The sequence below is a fragment of the Anser cygnoides genome, chromosome 2, assembly GCF_040182565.1.
Source record: "Anser cygnoides isolate HZ-2024a breed goose chromosome 2, Taihu_goose_T2T_genome, whole genome shotgun sequence".
NCBI classification, from domain to species: domain Eukaryota; kingdom Metazoa; phylum Chordata; class Aves; order Anseriformes; family Anatidae; genus Anser; species Anser cygnoides.
The window spans coordinates 153,023,120-153,041,401 of NC_089874.1; positions in this window are offsets into that span (position 1 = coordinate 153,023,120).

The window sequence follows — 18,282 nt, forward strand, 5'->3', positions numbered from 1 at the left end:
ATCAAATGTGCTACAGCAAAATATCAAGCAGGGGAAGGGAGAGCTCACACTATCATGACATGTAAGTATTTCAGATTTCAAACTGCTGCAGGCAAAGTCTGATATATACTGTCATTAATGAAAAGCATGTATATCCTCCATGTTATCCGCTGCTCAGTCAATAAGGCTTTTGAAAAGGAAGACTCACAGTCTAGTGGCTGAAGGAGTAGGCTAAGTTTGAGTTTTTTACTTATGGTGACCTCATGTAACCCTTTTTCATTCACCCTGATAACTGTGAAGTAGGGACAAAGAATCACTAAGCCATGCTTTCAGCAACATTAGCAGGCTTGACTCATTAATATCAACATTGTCTGTAAATTTTTGGAACATAACAAGCTACCAAAGAATGCATGAACATAACAACAGTATGGATGTCAGCAAGTAGCAAGAACAGGACAAGGGGGGATGAGCCAGGAGCTGAAAGTAATCCTTTTCCCATAACATCTAAACACATCAGGAAAAGCAAGCTGCTGGTAGCAGGGTCCATTAACAGTCCGATAGAGGGCAAGGAATGAACCAGGTTCAAGGTCTAACCCCTTGTCAAGTCAGGAACAAAAGGAAACATAACTGCAAGAAAGGTCCAAAGTCCATCTGGGTAGACCTGTTATATATTTCAGGTAAGTGTGGAAGGCCCAGACCTGAACTTAAATAGAGTTCTTCAATCAATGGGCAGAAGATGTATGTGGAAATTCCAGGTGAAGCTGGGCCTCTTAAGGCCTTTTAGTGTAATCATGGCCCTAACAGAGACCTCCTGGATCATCAGAAATGATCCCTTGGTATTACATAGAGCCACATTTAGAAATTATCTCTGCAAATGTCAACTTGAAATGCTCGAAGTTTTTGCTTTTGCTGTTCATAATAAGCTGAATCATGGAATCATAGAATATCCTGAGTTAGAAGGGACCCACAGGGATCATCCAATCCAACTCCTGGCTCCACACAGTACCACCCCAAAATCAGACCATGTATCTGAGAGCATTGTCCAAATGCTTCTTGAACTCCAGCAGGCTTGGTGCCGTGACCACTGCCCTGGGGAGCCTGTCCCAGTGTCCAACCACCCTCTGGGTGCAGAACCTTTCCCTAACACCCCGCCTGACCCTCCCCTGTCCCAGCTCCATGCTGTTCCCTCGGGTCCTGTCACTGTCCCCAGGAAGCAGAGCTCAGCGCCTGCCCCTCCGCTCCCCTGGTGAGGGAGCTGCAGGCCGCCATGAGGCCTCCCCTCGGCCTGCTCTGCTCTGGGCTGAACAAACCAAGGGACCCCAGATGCTCCTCATAGGGTCTTGCCCTCTAGACCCTTCACCATCTTTGTAGCCCTCCTTTGGATGCTTTAATAGTTGTATGTCTTTCTCATGTTGTAGCACCCCAAACTGCACACAGTGCTCGAGGTGAGGCTGCACCAGCACAGAGCAGAACAGGACAATTCCTCCTCTCAACTGGCCGGCAGTGCTGTGTTTGATACACCCCAGAGTATGGTTGGCCCTTTGGGCTGCCAGGGCACACTGGTGACTCATCTTCAACTTGCCATTGACCAGAAACCCCAGATGCCTTTCTGCAGGGCTGCTCTCCAGCCTCTCATCTCCCAGTCTGTATATATACCCAGGGATCCCTCATCTCAGGTGTAACCTGTATAGTTTGTCCTAAAGTCTCATAGCTACCCTAGAGTTAGGCACATTTTATTGTCAAGATGAATTTCTGTCCATTGCCCACTGATGGCCATTTATTTTCAACCCCCAAACTGGCTTTAGATGAAATGTCTGAACTTTCTGTTGCTCCCACTACTGGTTTGTTTGTAGTTCAGTTGTTGTTGTTGTTTGTTTTGTTTTGAGAACAATGGTATCATTACTTCCTTATCACTACTCAAAATACCTTATCAGCTATATGGTATTTGCTCTCATTTACAGCCACAGCACAGCAGTGATATCTAATTAGCCTTTGACTGACTGTTGCTGCACACTCGTTTTTTTGTGGTTTTTTTTTTTTTTTTGGCCTTTTCAAAAAGTTTATAGTTTATGAAGAAGTTTATGGCTATAGTTTATAATGGGAATTCTTGTGGTTCTTCTATAAGTACATGACCTTCCACCTCATACAGTTAGACACACATCCATTTCTATTTCACTCATCAGAATCCTTCATTGCCTTCCATGGTCTGATCCTCTGCTGTATTGCTCTTCTTTGTGTCAACACCTAATTTCATTTGCACACTCTTCCTGTTTGTATGAACATCACTAATTATAAACTTGGTGATGTGTGTTAAGAGCGATCTCTGATGGTTCACATTAGTACCCTGTTCTCATAGAGTCAGATGACAGGATCATAGAAGAATTCAGTTTGGAATGGGACTCTAGAGGTTCATTAGTCCCCTGTTCAAGGTATCATGAATATCAAAGTCAGATCCAGTTGCTTAGACCATTAAATCCTTTTTCAACATGTCCACAGTTGTTTCATTCCTGCCTAATTTCTTATGGCTCCTGAAACTTTTAAAATTCCTTTTTGTCATCTTGTCTTTACTAAAAGTAGTTCTCATTTCACACTATATTTAGATGTTTACTGAAGTTCAATTATCTTAGCTGTGAGCCAGTTCATTTCTCTGGAAGTGAAATATTTTTTTGTACTTCCCTTTTTGCTACTAATTGTTGTTTTGGCCTGTCCAGTAGTCTGGAGATTTTTTTTGTGTGTTCCTATTGTCTATGCAGATTCATGAAATAGAAAAATGGAAACGGTGGGCCTTTGAGATCTCTGACTACTATAATTACTTCCTTCAATCCAATCATATGACATCAAATTTTAACTAATATTCCTGTTTTAATTCTTCTTTTCTTTCCTTCCTACAAATGCTGCAGTCATGCAAAATGCTGCAGTCATGCAAACTGTTAGACCTTAAATGAAACTTCCTATTGCCATGCTGGAGACCAGCATTACCATTCTTAAGATTCTTTGTAAGTCAGCTGGAACCTACTAGGAACTTAACACCCACATACAATGGCCTTATCCAAATACAACATTTCTCAAACTTCCCTGAAGTTTGATATTCTGACAAAATATCACGTACTTATTTTAGCAGTACAGGGTCATTAGGAAGAAAATATTAATGCTCAAACAAAAAAGAAAGAAGGAAAAGATAGAAAAGAAAGAGAGAAAGAGAAAGAAAGAGAGAAAGGAAAGAGAAAAAGGAAAAAGAGAGAGAGAGAAAGAGAGAAAGAAAGGGAAAGAAAGAGAGAGAGAGAAAGAGGGAAAGAAAGAAAGAGAGAGAGAGAAAGAGAGAGAAAGAGAAAGAGAAAGAGAGAGAGAGAAAGAGAGAGAAAGAGAGAAAGAGAGAAAGAGAGAAAGAGAGAGAGGGGAGAAAGAAAGAAAGAGAAAGAGAGAGATGGGAGAAAGAAAGAAAGAAAGAAGGAAAGAAGGAAAGAAAGAAAGAAAGAAAGAAAGAAAGAAAGAAAAAAGAAAGAAAGAAAGAAAGAAAGAAAGAAAGAAAGAAAGAAAGAAAGAAAGAAAGAAAGAAAGAAAGAGAAAGAAAGAAAGAAAGAGAAAGAAAGAAAAAGAAAGAAAAAGAAAGAAAGAAAGAAAAAGGAAGGAAGAAAGAAAAAGGAAGGAAGAAAGGAGGGAGGGAAGGAGGGAAGGAGGGAGGGAGGGAGGGAGGGAGGGAGGGAAGGAAGGAAGGAAGGAAGGAAAGAAAAAGAAAGAAAGAAAGAAAGGAAAGAAAGAAAGGAAAGAAAGAAAGGAAAAGGAAGAAAAAGAGTTCTACTGACCATTATCAAACAGTCAGTGGATAATGAAGTTTCTAGGTTGGACTGTGCATCCTACTGACCACTGAAACATTTACCCGTACATAAGGCCACTAGCATAAACCACCACAGCCTGATTACGTGCATGCCTTCCAGCACCCAGGGAAAGGTGCCACTAAATGGAGGCCAAACTCCAATTGCTGTGCACAACTAGTAGGGATTGAGATAGCTTGAAGAAACAGCAATGAGACCAGCAGTCTTTCATCTCTATGTCACTGATGCAACGAAATGCAGACTAGATCAGTGATGATCAAAGTCTTCTGAAAGTGTGCATTAACAAACTGGTGGTGCAAGTGGCACTGCCTTGCTCAAAGGCACAAGAACAAAGTTGCAGTGGCAGAACCTGGCCAGATTTAATCCAGTCTCCTTGGTGACATCAGAACTTGTTGTTTTCTATTGTTTATTGATTGCTTGTTTTTTTGTTTTTTAAGATCACAGTGTACAAAACATGAACAATAATGTATATTAAATGGTATGAGAAGAGCTTTCTCCTATTAGACGTGCATCCTCTTTTTTTTTTTTTTTAACTGTACAATGGATCACAATCTGTTGGATCCAATAGATTCATCAGAAGTTGTCGATGACCAAATGCGATTGCAGTCAAAATTTAGAAGAAGCTGAGAACCGAGAGAAACAGGAGTTTTGACTCTGTCACAAGGCTGGGGCAGAGCAGAAATGTCTCCCAGCATAGCGGCAGGAATTAAGCTCGTCCCTACTTGCTAAGTCTTCTGCTTGCTTAACGCCAAAACACGGAGGCAGGCAAAGCTCTAGCAATTATATCAAGTACTACTACAAATACAATGAAAACTAACACAAGTTGGATGCAGTCACAGATGTAGAAGCAATGGACTGTTTGATCAGACAGTATTTTTGTCTAAATAGCAAAAACATTGAAAATACAATTAACTTTTGCTTTCTACAGGTACAGCAAGAGATATCCATGCACAAGAAGACACAAAGTGGGATCTGTGAATCCGTTTAGCCACCACACAGGAGTGAGAGATTATTCAATTACCGTGGCTGGGTGGAAACAAGCAAGTGCAACATCAAACTATGTTGGGCATTTCTTCAATGGATATTTTGTTCTAAATCAAAGCATATTGCCAACTAATAAGGTAAACACAATGCAGTTCAGTTAGGAAAGAAGTAGGTTAAACCAGCTGTTCATTTACTTTCTCTGCGTCAGAAGCAGGAACTCAGTGAGTTCCTTGAACTCGGCATTCTCTTTTCTTTCAACTTTGTATATATGCCTTCACAATCTCCTGGGTTTTTTTTGTTGTTTTTTTTTTCCCCTTCATACTGCAGGCAATAACTGTGAAACTCTTTAATTTAACAATATGTTCTTTGTCCTGCAACTGTTCCTGTTTTGCAACCACATAGATTATATGTATGGGCCTGTAGGAATAGTCAAACAGTTAATAAGGGTAGGGTTTGGCATGCTTTCACTATGTACAAATTCTACAATCAAGTCCTGACAGGAAAGCACTGTATCTCGTGTGGTTCCCAGTCCTGACTAAAATATGCAAAATATGACTACTGGGAATGATACCTATTTCCCAAAGGATAATACCTTTTTTTTTTTTTTTTTCTTATCAATGCATCATTGAAAAGTATTTTGTTTATATTTATGCCATTTATTTTCCCAAGCATACTAGGTTTTCAAAAGTGACCCATGGTTCATTGTGCTTAAGATATAGAGGTGTTATTTCAAATTGTGTTACACCCTTAATACAGTGTGAATGAAAGAACTACAAAGAGACCTATACCAAATAACTGTATTAACCCCTGAGGTTAAATACTCATCTGCATGATTCTCTGGCTCTTCTGGTTCACCCATGTGCCCTGTGCTTGAGTGTAGTGCACATCCTACAAGAAGATAGAAATGCACTGTGCAAAGGGCACTGCAGCACAGAGGTACTGCAAACAGGATGAGGAGAGCAAGGGTCTACTCTTCAAAGCAGCTGCACAAACTCAGTTACTGATCCTGCTGATGAGATGGGAACCTGAGTAAAATCCAGTGTGTTCCTCTAGGGTTGCATCAAGAGCATCAGGAACACAAGGCAGGGAACACAGTAAACAAAAACCACTTTATTTGTATCTAATAAAGTAAACAGTCATCAGTGTGAACATGTATGGAGCCCAGATCTGGAGGTAAGGAAGTAATATCTTTGCATAATCCCTTTTTAGACAAGAAAGGCATTTAAAGTTCTTCATGTGGTCTTGGGCCTTGAACCTGAAGACTGAGTTAAGCAGAATAGAAAGACAGAATTCAAATGGGAATTTTCTCCTCTTTAAAAATTGTCTTACAGAGGTGGAACCTCAAAAGACTTGGGATTCTTGCTCTGACCTCAAAAGACTTTTGAAAATGGTTACTTACTTAAACCACTGGAATGCACAGGAGCAAGTCATCTCATGAGGTTCACAGACAGTCCAAACAGAAGGTAAGAAAGCTCAGTCAAAACTTTTAGACCACTAGAAGGTGGAGATTTAAGCTTTAAAAAGATGTGAGAAATCTATCGATTGGCTCTCCTTTGGCTCATGCTTGAAATGGACACCCAGTTCCAGAGGCCAGAGCCCCTCACATCCTCTGTCAAGGTCCACCTGATCTGCTCACCAGCATGAGACATAGTCTATTGTCTTTCAAAGGGAGAAAGTGCTCTTTTGTAATACAGCAGCTTCTAAACCTGGCAGAGCCTGGAGGAACTCCATCACTGATTTTCTCCACTATCATTCAGTTAGCTTTACCTCCATTGCAGCTCATTACATTTTTGGCCAGTTTTTCATGTATACAAGACATGAAAAAACACCTCTGAAAATCATAAGCACAAAGAGCACAGAATAATTCACTTTTAATTCCACTTTCAAAATAGCTCTCTAAAACCAAAACTCTAAGGAGTTGTAGTGAGAAAAAAGAAACCAGTCTGTAGAAAACAGAAAAACAGGAAGGAAAAAAAAAAAAAGGAGAAAAAAAAATAGCACAAGGGTTAAAATAGGTGGGAGCAAGAGAGAGACACCTCACCACACAGCTCATGAGCCACCAGGAATGATGGTGCAATGCTGGTTTGCCCTCCAGCCAGGGAGAAGGAGCAAAGCTCTCTTCTTTATAGCAGCAATGGGAGAGACAAGCTCTCCTGCTTTTCTTGTTCTTTAGCGACAAGTCCTGCTCACCATAAAAGTCTTTTCCAGGAGCTTACCAAGTCAGCACAGCCTTGGCAGTTGTGCTGTAGGAGGGAGGCAGAGGACAATTCAGGGTATGCTGTATTCGACAGGTACTGTGGCCTCTGAAATGCAAAAGGGTGGGCAGGAGCACCCAGCTCACCTCTCTCCACGCGATTTGTGTGTGTATGCCTGGTAAGGGACTTGCGCAGATGCCATGAAGCTGCTGAATATTTGCCACCTGTGGGGAGTCTCCACCCCTGGTGCTAAGCCCATTCCCCTTTGGGCTTGGCAGAGGACATGTATTTCTCGCATAACAAGCCTCTTAAAACTCAGAATAGCAGCATCTCTGTGCAGTGCCATATCTCCCAAGTTCCCTAAACCTGCTGCCTAATTAAACCTGCTTCACTCCTATGCCCCAGGTTGTCCAGGGTTGTTAAGCCAGAGCTAGCTACTGTTCTTGCCAAAAACGCATGTATCCATCTTCTTCCTGTTCTTTAGATTCCTTCGTGCCAGGGGACACAGACAGTAGCAGAAAGTTACACCTCCTGGTTAGTCCAGTGTTTTAGTCAGTATGGACTGTTGTTTCTGGCTCAGCAGTGTTTAGGCAGATAGCTTTCCTCTCAACAGCCCTTATTTTCTCTTGGATAGATCTGTTACACAGATGAGCATATTTGCCCAAAGCACCACAAAAGACAAGTTTTTACTCTCCCATTCTTTCAAATGCATAGTCACCACCAGAGACAAGTGGTCCCTACAGAACTGTTATTTATCCTGCTGTGCACAAAGGTTGTAGCACTGCTCAGTCAGGATAGCAGAGACTCATACACCATTCCATGAAAAATAAATAAATAAATAAATAAAATAAAACAAAAAATGTTTTGAGCAACATTAACTTCAATTAGCCAAACGTCCCAGTCGTGGTAATAATGCAGGCACTGCCCTTAGTGATTTCCTTCCACTAGGCAATTCAAAAGGACCTAACCAAATTCCTTAACTCTAAACGGTAGGCTTTATCTGGTTATATCATTTGGCTGTCTTCCAAGTGCTTAGGCTTAATATCCCTGACTGTTGGGAATATCGTTATCAGTAAAGTGCCATGGACATTTATGGTGCTATATAAATGCATATTATTAATTAATAACTACAATACTAAGTGCCGGTATTTTAAACGCTTACATGAGTTGTCTTACAAGCCACAACACACATTGCATTTTAAAGTTGATAATGCAATCAGAAACACTAGCGGATCATAACTGAAGCCCTCTTTGGCCATGGCAGAGCCTGAGCTTTCCCTCTCCCCACCTCTGTCCCCTCTCTGCACCCCTTCAACCCTCAGGCTTTGAGCTGGTGCCACTCCTGTTGCTTCAAAGCTGAGCCCGAGCTGCAGGTCACATGAGTCTGGGTGTCAGGCGTGCCTAACCCAAAATCTGACTGGATGCCAGCATCCGTGGATCCTCCCTGAAGGAGGGTATGATCAGTGGCCTATGCAGTGATCAGAAACCCATTCAAATAAACTACTGTCTATTTAGCATCAGGAACAAAGCATTTAGAGACAAAGGGGTTTCAGAACTACAATCAGGCTACACGTATCTATCTTACTTATCCTCTTTCTGTCTCCTAAGGGTACCAAAAAGTAGAGCTCGCACCTCTAGAAATCCTCCAAGGTTTGCTCTCCTCACAGGAGCCAGTATCCTAAGAAAACTTTTACCTTGAACCATATCTTTAGACTCTCACCCTTAGCATTCAGAGCAGCGCACTTTAGTTTGCAGGTGTGTTGGTGATAATCAATAATCCATTGTAATGACGTGCTAATGTATTAATGGAATTTGATCCTGCTCAGTGGAGTCAATGGTGAAATGATGAATTCCTGTAAGTATATTATTGACTGGGTATAGATGCATAAATTGAAAAACATTGCACACAGACATGGAGCACATGTTCATGTGCAAGATTTCTGACTAGATTTTTTCCTGCCACCCACCTTCACTTGAACCGTGTTGTGCAACTTAGTTCCCTACAGTCCCTATACTTTCATGTAGTTTATAAACTGACTAGCAACAAATCATACACCAAATTCCCATAACACACAAACAAACTCCCAAATCACTGATCCTGTACTAAGCCAGGCATTGAGGAAGAATATGCTAAGAAGCCTTCTTTTCGTAGTGAGGTTCAAAATTATGTCTTAGCTACCTGACTCCTCTTTGCCTAATGCCACACTAACCCAGGTCCCTCACAGGTTTCCCTGTTTTCCTAGGCTACTTATCCTACTGACGCCATGGCCTTCCTTACAACACACAGAAAAGTCAGCCCCTCACTGAACAGGGCTTCTTCACAAATATCAGTTTCAAACTCTGCAACAGCCCCCTCAGGGAGGCCCACATCGTAAAGCAGACGGTTTAGCAAAGACTCAGAGAAGTCTTTTAACTGCTATCAAGGAATTTGGCCACAGGATCAATAAAAGGTGGAGCAGGAAGAGGGAAATTTGGAGAGAAGTTCAGAGGCATGTAATGAAGAGGGGAAAAGAAATAAATTCAGCCTGTGGAGGTTACATCTTCCCACGGCAGGTCAAGGCAAGAGAAAGGCCCAGGAAGCCTAAGTCTCCTGGCAGGAACAGAGAGCTCCCACCTAGGGCTAGGATAGACTATAACATTTTCGCATAACCTTTGCTTGCTGACTGCAGCATCTCCCTGCAGCATGGGGGGGAGTGTGCAGCCCCATGCCCTTCCTTTCCCACCAAGCTCTGTCAAGGCCTCGAATTCTCAACATCTTAGTCACTACTTCATGCCTTTTGGATCAGGCCTTTTACAAGGACTACCTGTTTAAGCAAAGAAGAAGTGGGAGGGGAAGTAAGAGATGTATAATGAATCACAATAAACTCACAGGGGTTTGATTGTGTAAATAAGAGTGATGTTTAGTCAACAGAGTGCATAAAGTTATAATACAATGGCAAGTTGAAAAGAATGGATATGTCTTTACCTAATCCCAGTGTAACCTAAACTTATTCTGGAACAAAATGTTTCCCCAGCATTGTCAGCTCAAGGTAATATTTGGAAAGTCATGCAGATTGCATGATGCAGTTGCATAAGATAACTTTCATCGAGTCAGCTTTTTCTGAGGTGTTATACATACATGTCAGATTAATTTGACCTAGATGAAAAGTAGACTTTTTTTTACTAGCTCCCACCTCCTGTAATGTTAAATGTTAACACCTACCAGACTGATCATTAATAAAATATAATTGTTTATAATAATAAGTTTATATAAATACTGCAAATAAAATTCTGGGGAAACACAGGGCAATGACAACCAAGAGTCCCAGAGACATAAGATTGATTTAGACAAGTAGATACTGATAAGCATACTGAAGTGTGTAGAAAAGATCTGGGAGGCAGGAGGACATCAATTTTTAGGTAATTATGAACCATGGCTAAAGTTAAGATACTCCCTGAAGACATCACTGCTTTTTTAATTCCACCTAGGTACATGCTTTGTTCCATATAACAAAATTTGTGGGAAAACACTAGGCAAGATTTTCACAGTAAATCTTCACAAGTACTATAAGAAAATAAGAAACTACTTCTTCCAGAAGGAAACAAATAGAAATAGGCAACTGAAATGCTCAGAAAAGATCCTAAGTTCTGGAAATACCTCACAGCATTGTCAGTTTGTGAGCTGCACAGTGTAACCACAAGACAATGTGGCTTAAGAAATGATTTTACCAGGATCTCTTAGGGTGTGTTTAGATGGTGTAATGAGATTCCAACACATTTCTCAGATGCCTGAACATATTTATCCTGGCCACTGTATGCTAATCATCTATACATTTACTATAGGCCCTCATCCCAAACTTTTGATATGGCAATTCCAGCCTACGCTTCTCTTGAAAGCAGACAAAATTCTTTTAAAATCATATTGACATGCATGATGCCTACCTCTGACTGTAGTCAGCAACATGTTCTAGAGACTAGTCAGCAAATATTCTGGAGACTGCCTTCAGAAAAGAAAAATACTCCCTTTGGGTTAGTATTCAAAACTCAGCCTCTCCTTTGGAAAGAAGGCAAGATAAACAAAGGAAACAAAGCAAGCAAACAAGCAATGAGGCAAGAAGACAAGAAATAATAACGGTAAATAAATAAATAAAAATAATGTGAAAAGAGAAAAGAACTTAAAGGTGGGGCAAAAAAATGAGTTTTCTAGTCCCTTTTAGGCTCCAACATTAATAATTTCACAATCAGTCTCAAATGCATAGAAGTTTTGGAAGCCTGTTTCTATTTCTGCCAGCCTGTAAACTCTGGTTTTGACCACACTTCCCTGAAAAGGAAGTGAAATGCTTGCTTTGGAGGTTCTCAAAAACAGATCTGTCTCAGACTCATTACCACGGTAGTTCGGGGCTGCCGTCTTTTCAAGCACCAATCTTGTGCAGTTTACCCAATGTAAGTCAAAGATATGGTATCTCAAAAATAAAGCCAGGTGGATTCTCATCCATAGATATTCCCCAAGAAATAACATGTGGAGCAGCACCAGGGTGACCAAAAGAGGAACAAGAAGATATTAAGACGGAGAAGGGGGTCAGAGGCAGGAGAACTACCCAACACGGGGTTGCAATGAGGGAGGCTATCAGGGACAGAGTTGGTTTACATAAGTAAATATATATATATATATAAAATAAGTAATAAAACTATTACTTATACACCTACTATGTATACTGCTGCAGACCTAAAGAAGGGCTTTTGGTTTGATTGCTTTCATTTAGCTATTACAGATAGCCCACAAGTTCTACACATGGAAATACTATCATTCTTCAATTTCTCCTTTGGGCAATGGTGCACTAAGTGATGGTTAGATGGATGGTTTGAGGAGATTGGTTGCATCCATAGATATGTGTACAAATCTACACAATCTTTCTACCCCTTCTTTGCTGGGACAGCCAAGCCAGTAGTGAACTGGCTGGTTGTAACCTACCTCTTGACTTCTCCCAAGTAAATATGTAATTTCTACTACATAATACACATCTTTGTTAATTTACTCTAGACCAGAATTTCTCTCACTCGGAGCCTTTGACTGTGAACTTCCAGTCAGCTACCGTCAATCAGAATGTCATCTAGATAAATGTTTACGCTCCATATACAGAGAAAATTATGTCGTAGTTTCTTTAAAACATTTCAATATGCAAAGTGCTCCAAAGACATGGTGTCTTTCAAAAATATAAACATATAATCTTTTTGTTCCAACTGTCTATTGGAATAACCACCTAAAAATACCCATTATCAGCTATGGTGGTTCCACACACATTCATATTTCACCTCGGTTGACAGTAGAAAATGTTCCCATTTTATATGTCTGTACACAGGGAGAGGATTTTAGCTTTAATTTCTACTGGGTTGGTTCCTTTACTCTCTCTACTGCTAAGCAGATCTATCTATCTTTCTGTCAATCTCTTCATTTAGCTTTAGGGCAGAAGAAAGAAGCCTTATGGTAAATTCTGTCTTCTGTACCTTGTGGAATGTTTCTCTATCCTTTGAAATATGTCCTTAAGTGTATCTTGAAAGATGCTAGTCCTTCCTTCTTCCAAAAAATCATCTTCACCAAACTAAGAGCTTGACATATTTTTAACCCAGTACTTGTTTTCACAGTGTTGTTAAAATTGTGTTGCAATTTCCAGGTTATTATTTTTCCTACGCATGAAATTCAAATATATCCTGCAATAAAGATAAACACTTATTTTTCACCACAATGTCTCTTCTTTTCAACAACATCACAGCTCATACACCAACATCTATTGTAAAGTTAATAACTGGACTGCCTTAGGCAGACAGTCCTCATCTCTTCTGCTTCAGTGAAGTCCATTAGTTCTGTGAAAAGTTCATTCAAGCTGGAGTTGCTGTTGCCATCATCTCCATCCAAAATCTTGTCAAGTGATAGCATCTATATATCTTTTCCTGAGTATTTAGTTTATGGTAGTGAACTGATTGTCACAGCATGAGGAATGCCTGGAGCTGGTCTTCTCTGAACCAAAGTTCACATGCTTTCCTGCTCCTGAACTCTTCAGAGGTATTTTGCCTTCTTTTATCGGGCCTGGGGTATCAAATCACCTATGTGGGTTACTGAGTCACTATGTGCTCAGATTTCCTTGCATGGCAAATTCAAAACAGCCTTTTGGGGTTAATTCTGTATCTCTTATTACAGTTTCTCTATTTTTATTTTAAGTTGCAGTCTGACCTAATCATCCACAAAACAATCCCCTGAATTGTCCTCCCAAGAACTGCAAGGTCAGCCCTTCACTTGATCAAAGCTGTAGCCCATTCTACAATTACACATTCCTTTTCCCACATAATATTAAAAACTTTTTTTTTTTGCACTGTGCTCCATTTTGTTTGTTTGTTTGTTTGATGGTTTTATTGTTTTTTTAATTCTATACATTTTGAATTTTTGTAGTGCAATCTTGTATCTATCCTCTTCTGCCTGAATTCATTGAAAACTGTTAAATGTAGCAGGGATACCAGGATCTGATCTCATGAGAAAAACGTTCCTTTTTAATTGATTCCCATTTCTTTGGCCCTTTGCTTGCAATTGGAGAGTTAAGAGACACCTAAACCTCTCTAATAATTTTCTATATATTCCAGTGACCAGTTACTTAATTTTGCAATTAGGATTATTTCTCCCAATATGTTTCTCCTCCTTGTAGCTCTTGAAGTCATCACCTTTATTTCTTCCAGTGATCAAAACAAATTTCTTCCTCTGAAGAGGTGATATATCCCTATAGAGCTTCTCCTTCTGACTGCTTGTATGGGGGAACACAAAGAGCTCTAAAGGTTGAATTCTCAACCCAGTAGCAGTCGCTTAAATCTGACATCCATGGTTGTGAAGGTTGCACTTAGTGAAGTTTACTACACCCACACTAGCTCTCCTCTAGAGAACAAGGGTTAGCCTCTGCAGTATCACATTGTGCTTATTGCATATGGGCCTTCAATGCTATTTGTAACAGCCTACCTGAATTGTTAGAGGGTAAAACAGACGGCCTTTGGGTGGAAACCCCAGGAAATAATTATGAGGCTGTCTGTCAACGAGATAAAAATAGTCTCAGACAACTTTTGTATATCCAGACAGAAGTCAGTTTAAGTGAACAAACAGATTAAACAACATAATCTTGCATGGGCCACGAGCAGGAGCACTGCTGTTTTATCACAACAGAAACAGGGAAGAAGAGGCTTTAGGAGTCAACCGATCCAAAATTGCTTTGGGCAATGCATTTGGAGCCAAAGTTACATGATGTCCCATTCCTGAACAGTGGTATTTTTCTGTGTTTGTTTGTTTAAACAAATAATTGCCAAATTTGAGCCCTGCCAGAGAACAGCATGCAAAAGATCCCTCCCAAACCCAGCTCCAAAGGGCAGGCTAGATTTCAATCTATCACCATATCCCCAACAGTCAGTGATGTTCATGTAACACACTCCCTGCTAGTCTCTGTTTTCCAAGGTGCTCATAGCACTTGGATCCTTTTTGGAACCACAGGGTGTTTACTGTACCAACCACAGGAATACATTTCGTTATGAATTTCCCTGCCCATTTATAGAAAATATGTATACTGTCTGTTCTTGTAACAGGCTTCCTTAATAAATTAAAAAATAAATCTAGAAAAACAAAGCATTACCCTTCAATGACTTAATAAGATTTTGCATCATCATCAACATTATTATTGTTATTATTAAAGTATCCCAGCAACAGAATAATAAAATTACACTGATGTGAGCAATTCACACACCTTTGATTAAGAATGTGTCAGCACTTTCCCGCATGAATCCTTCTTTTTGGTGGAATGAGAAGGAGTGGGAAAGAGATAAAAATCGCCTGCTGTTAATTCTTTGTGGGCTGCTCCCTGGCAGATGATGTTCTAACAGAGAAGCCGCTTCTTTATTAATCCACCTTTACAAAATAAATTAGCCTGAAACATTTATGATCTTGATTTTCAGGACTGTATTTACATTTAATTTGCAGGCCCCAGTGACTGTCCGTTGGTTCAGTTTGCTTGCTAGCCACTTGCGTGAGGGCACATTTGCTGGTGCCATGCGTGAAGTCATGGAAACCAACGTGCTTTGTTGGGGTGACCAGGGTTTGCATAGCCTTGATCACTTATATGCATCAAAATCCGGGGCAAAGCAAATCCTTCAGAGCAGTTTGCTACTTGAAAATATTAGTGCTCTAGAGCAGGTGGAACAAAAGCCTGTGTCTGTATAAGTTAAAGTCTGAAGAGGGACCTGAGTTACACCTGACTTATCCACTGTGATGTCTAAGAAGTAACTAATTGGCCCTAGTAGGACAGCTCAGACACCTAGACTCCTAACACAAGCAAGAATTAGATCAGACACCTCCTGAGGGCAATTCTGGTCTCCTAGGTGCTAAGCCAGGAGTAGTCTTGAGCTCTCAGGTAGGAAATGGTTCCAGTGAGGACAGGAGGTGGCAGACAAAAGCTTTATCCTTCTGTGACCTTAATCCAGGTTATGCAGCAAAAACATTTCTGCATCAAGGCCCTTTGTACATAGTGTACGGTGTAGTGCCACTGAACACCAAAACAATAACAAAAGAGCTTGAGAAAGGGACTCCTTCCACTTTTTTTTCCCAGCAGACTAATGGTAAAAGTACAGCCCTGGGAACGGAAGGTCCCAGGCACTCCTCAACCTGAGGGATTTCAAGCCTTGATCTCCCAACTGAGGTATGGTTTAAGCACCAGCCTTCATGGCAGGACACATGGGGACTCATTCTTCTCCTGTCCTTGTTGGCCCAGATGGCACATCCAAAATATTAACACGAAGAGGGTAAGGAAGAAAGAGTGTGATCCCTCAGCCATGTAGGAAAAGTGTGCAACTGGAAGAGGATCAGCCTGATTTAAGTTCTCTTTGTGCTGGCTCACTTACGTATTTTCTACTAGATAGTTTGTCAATAAAAGCCATGAGTAATCTGGGCTGTGAGTCAGAGCTAGTCCTGTTGGTTGACAAATCCAGTTTAATGCTCACAAAAGAAGATATATTGCAAGGCAAGTAGAGGTACCAATATCTTGCCTGTTAGTGTATAGTATTTACATTAACTCCTAGTGGTAACAGATAAAAAGCCCACGTTCACGCCAGTAAATTAACCAGTCCTACGGAGCATTGTGGGACACCAGAAATCTGTCATCTCTGCTGTTTAATTGTGGAACATCTCGTGGCACATTTCTGGTTTGTGACAGTAACATGTCCCTGAGAAATTCTCAGGAATGGCCCTGGTGTTAACACCAGCCACAGCCAACTCCCAACAGGCAGCCTGGATGCAGCCACCCTCTTTTAGAGAGTAACAGAGTTTAATAATAGGGGATCTGTGCCAGAGAAGGGCTCTAGGCATGTTTTCTTTAGTACTAGAGGTGTATCCAGTAGGAGTTAGTGTGCAAGGAGCTGTACGAACAAATACGGGATTGTCTCTGAAGAGAAGGAGGCTCTGTCCCAAGCAGTCTATAGCTGTGATCTGCTGCTTCTTCATTTAAAGTCTGCTCTTCAGAATAAATTCCATGTGCTGAATTTCAGTAATGCTGTGTGCCTGCAAAATAGTCATGCAGTGGCTAGAAATGATGGAAAAGAGACCAGTGCAATGTAGCAGTTCAAAAGGAAAAGGTTGAAAATTTCAGAAAAACAGAGATTGACTCAGAAGAACACAATTCCAGAGCTGCCCCACACATAACGCCGCCAGTAAGGATGGACAGCTGAAAACCACAGCCTGAATTACTGTTCTGTACCGAGCGGTGTGATTATTACATATGCATCAGAGCTTGTGGGCAATGCAGAGGAATCCTGGAAGTATTTTAAGAAGCGGTTTTCACAATTTATGGCTGTGAAAGATACAGAGTTAATGAACAACACAGGGAAGGTGACCTTGTTAACTCTTTCACAGATGCTTATCCGAGACCTCTTTGGCAGAAAGGAGAGACTTTTCCCTGGGCCTTTATGTAGATCTAAGGTGAACAGAGTTTTTAGGGGTAACAACAACAAAGAAATACTTATTTTGAACTTGCATATGGGAAGAAAAACATTGACACACATTCAGAGTCCAAGTGTATCCCGGTAAGGAACAGCAGCCAGTATTTTCAAAAATCAGCCGGATACCTATACTCCTACTTTGTCAGGTAAATACATATCCTGATTTTCAAGAGGGTTCCCCCTGGCCTGCAGGGGCAAGTTGTGATTTACAGAGCTGATGACCTGGTCCATCACGGCTCCCTAGAGGACCTGGGAGCTCTCAAGGAATCCCAGAGCTCAGAGAGTGCTTGCAATCACGCTCAGCTTGCCACAAGTGATAAAGCACGATGCAGATCCTCCTAAAGGGGGTCATTGGACGTAAATAATTGGACACGCTGATAGAAGCAGGGAGCAGAAGAAGGAGCGTGGGTCTTGGCAGCTGCCAAGGAGAGCTGCATGAGCCTGGGAAGAGACTGCAGAACAGGAAGAGCCACAGTGTTGGATTACCTGACCCAGATATCAGAGATGTCTCAAATTCAATTTCCCATATGAAGCCTACTGTGTGTTACATTTCAAGAGATAGCACAGTATATAACTCCTGTATTGCTCCAAATCACATAAAATGTGAAGCAGAAATGCACAGCAACGCAGCCGTTCTTCCCATGGCTTGTAATTTTAGTCTCAGTCCAGTAACTAACATGTCAACCTTTCCCTTCCAACATCCATTAATAGTTCCAGGATGGTACTTTTGTCTGAAAAGCGGTGGTTTCCAGCAACAGATGTTGGTCTGCTCTAATACCAGTAGCAAGCATAGCAAGCGTTCGTAGATTTGAAAGTGCCTTTCTGAGAGCGGCAGACTGCATGCAGGATACCTCCCCAAATGAAAAAGATGAATGTCCTGAAGCGTATGATAGACTCACTTCCCATGCTGGGAAGATGCAATCTTCTCTCAAAGAGGAAAAGGATTTTGTTTTCTTTGTTTTTGTTCCAAGTGACATAGTAACATCTACCTGAATCCAGACAGTAATTGCGACTGATACCTATCAGGATATGTAACATTATACAACAGGATTTGACATAGCACATAGGGAACAGTCATTTTGTTAAGAGCTGGGTGGTTACCAAAAATGCATACAATAATTTAGGGTCAGGATTCTTGTCTGGCTGTATGTCCTTCTAGATAACTGTGTTATAGAACAGTTAGTGGCACCCAGAACCGTGCAGACTCTGAACTTTCTAATTCAACAGCTGCGCTAAAATACTTTGTGTAGTTGTCTCATTAGCTCCAAACATATTTGCCTGTGTAATTGTTTAATAAA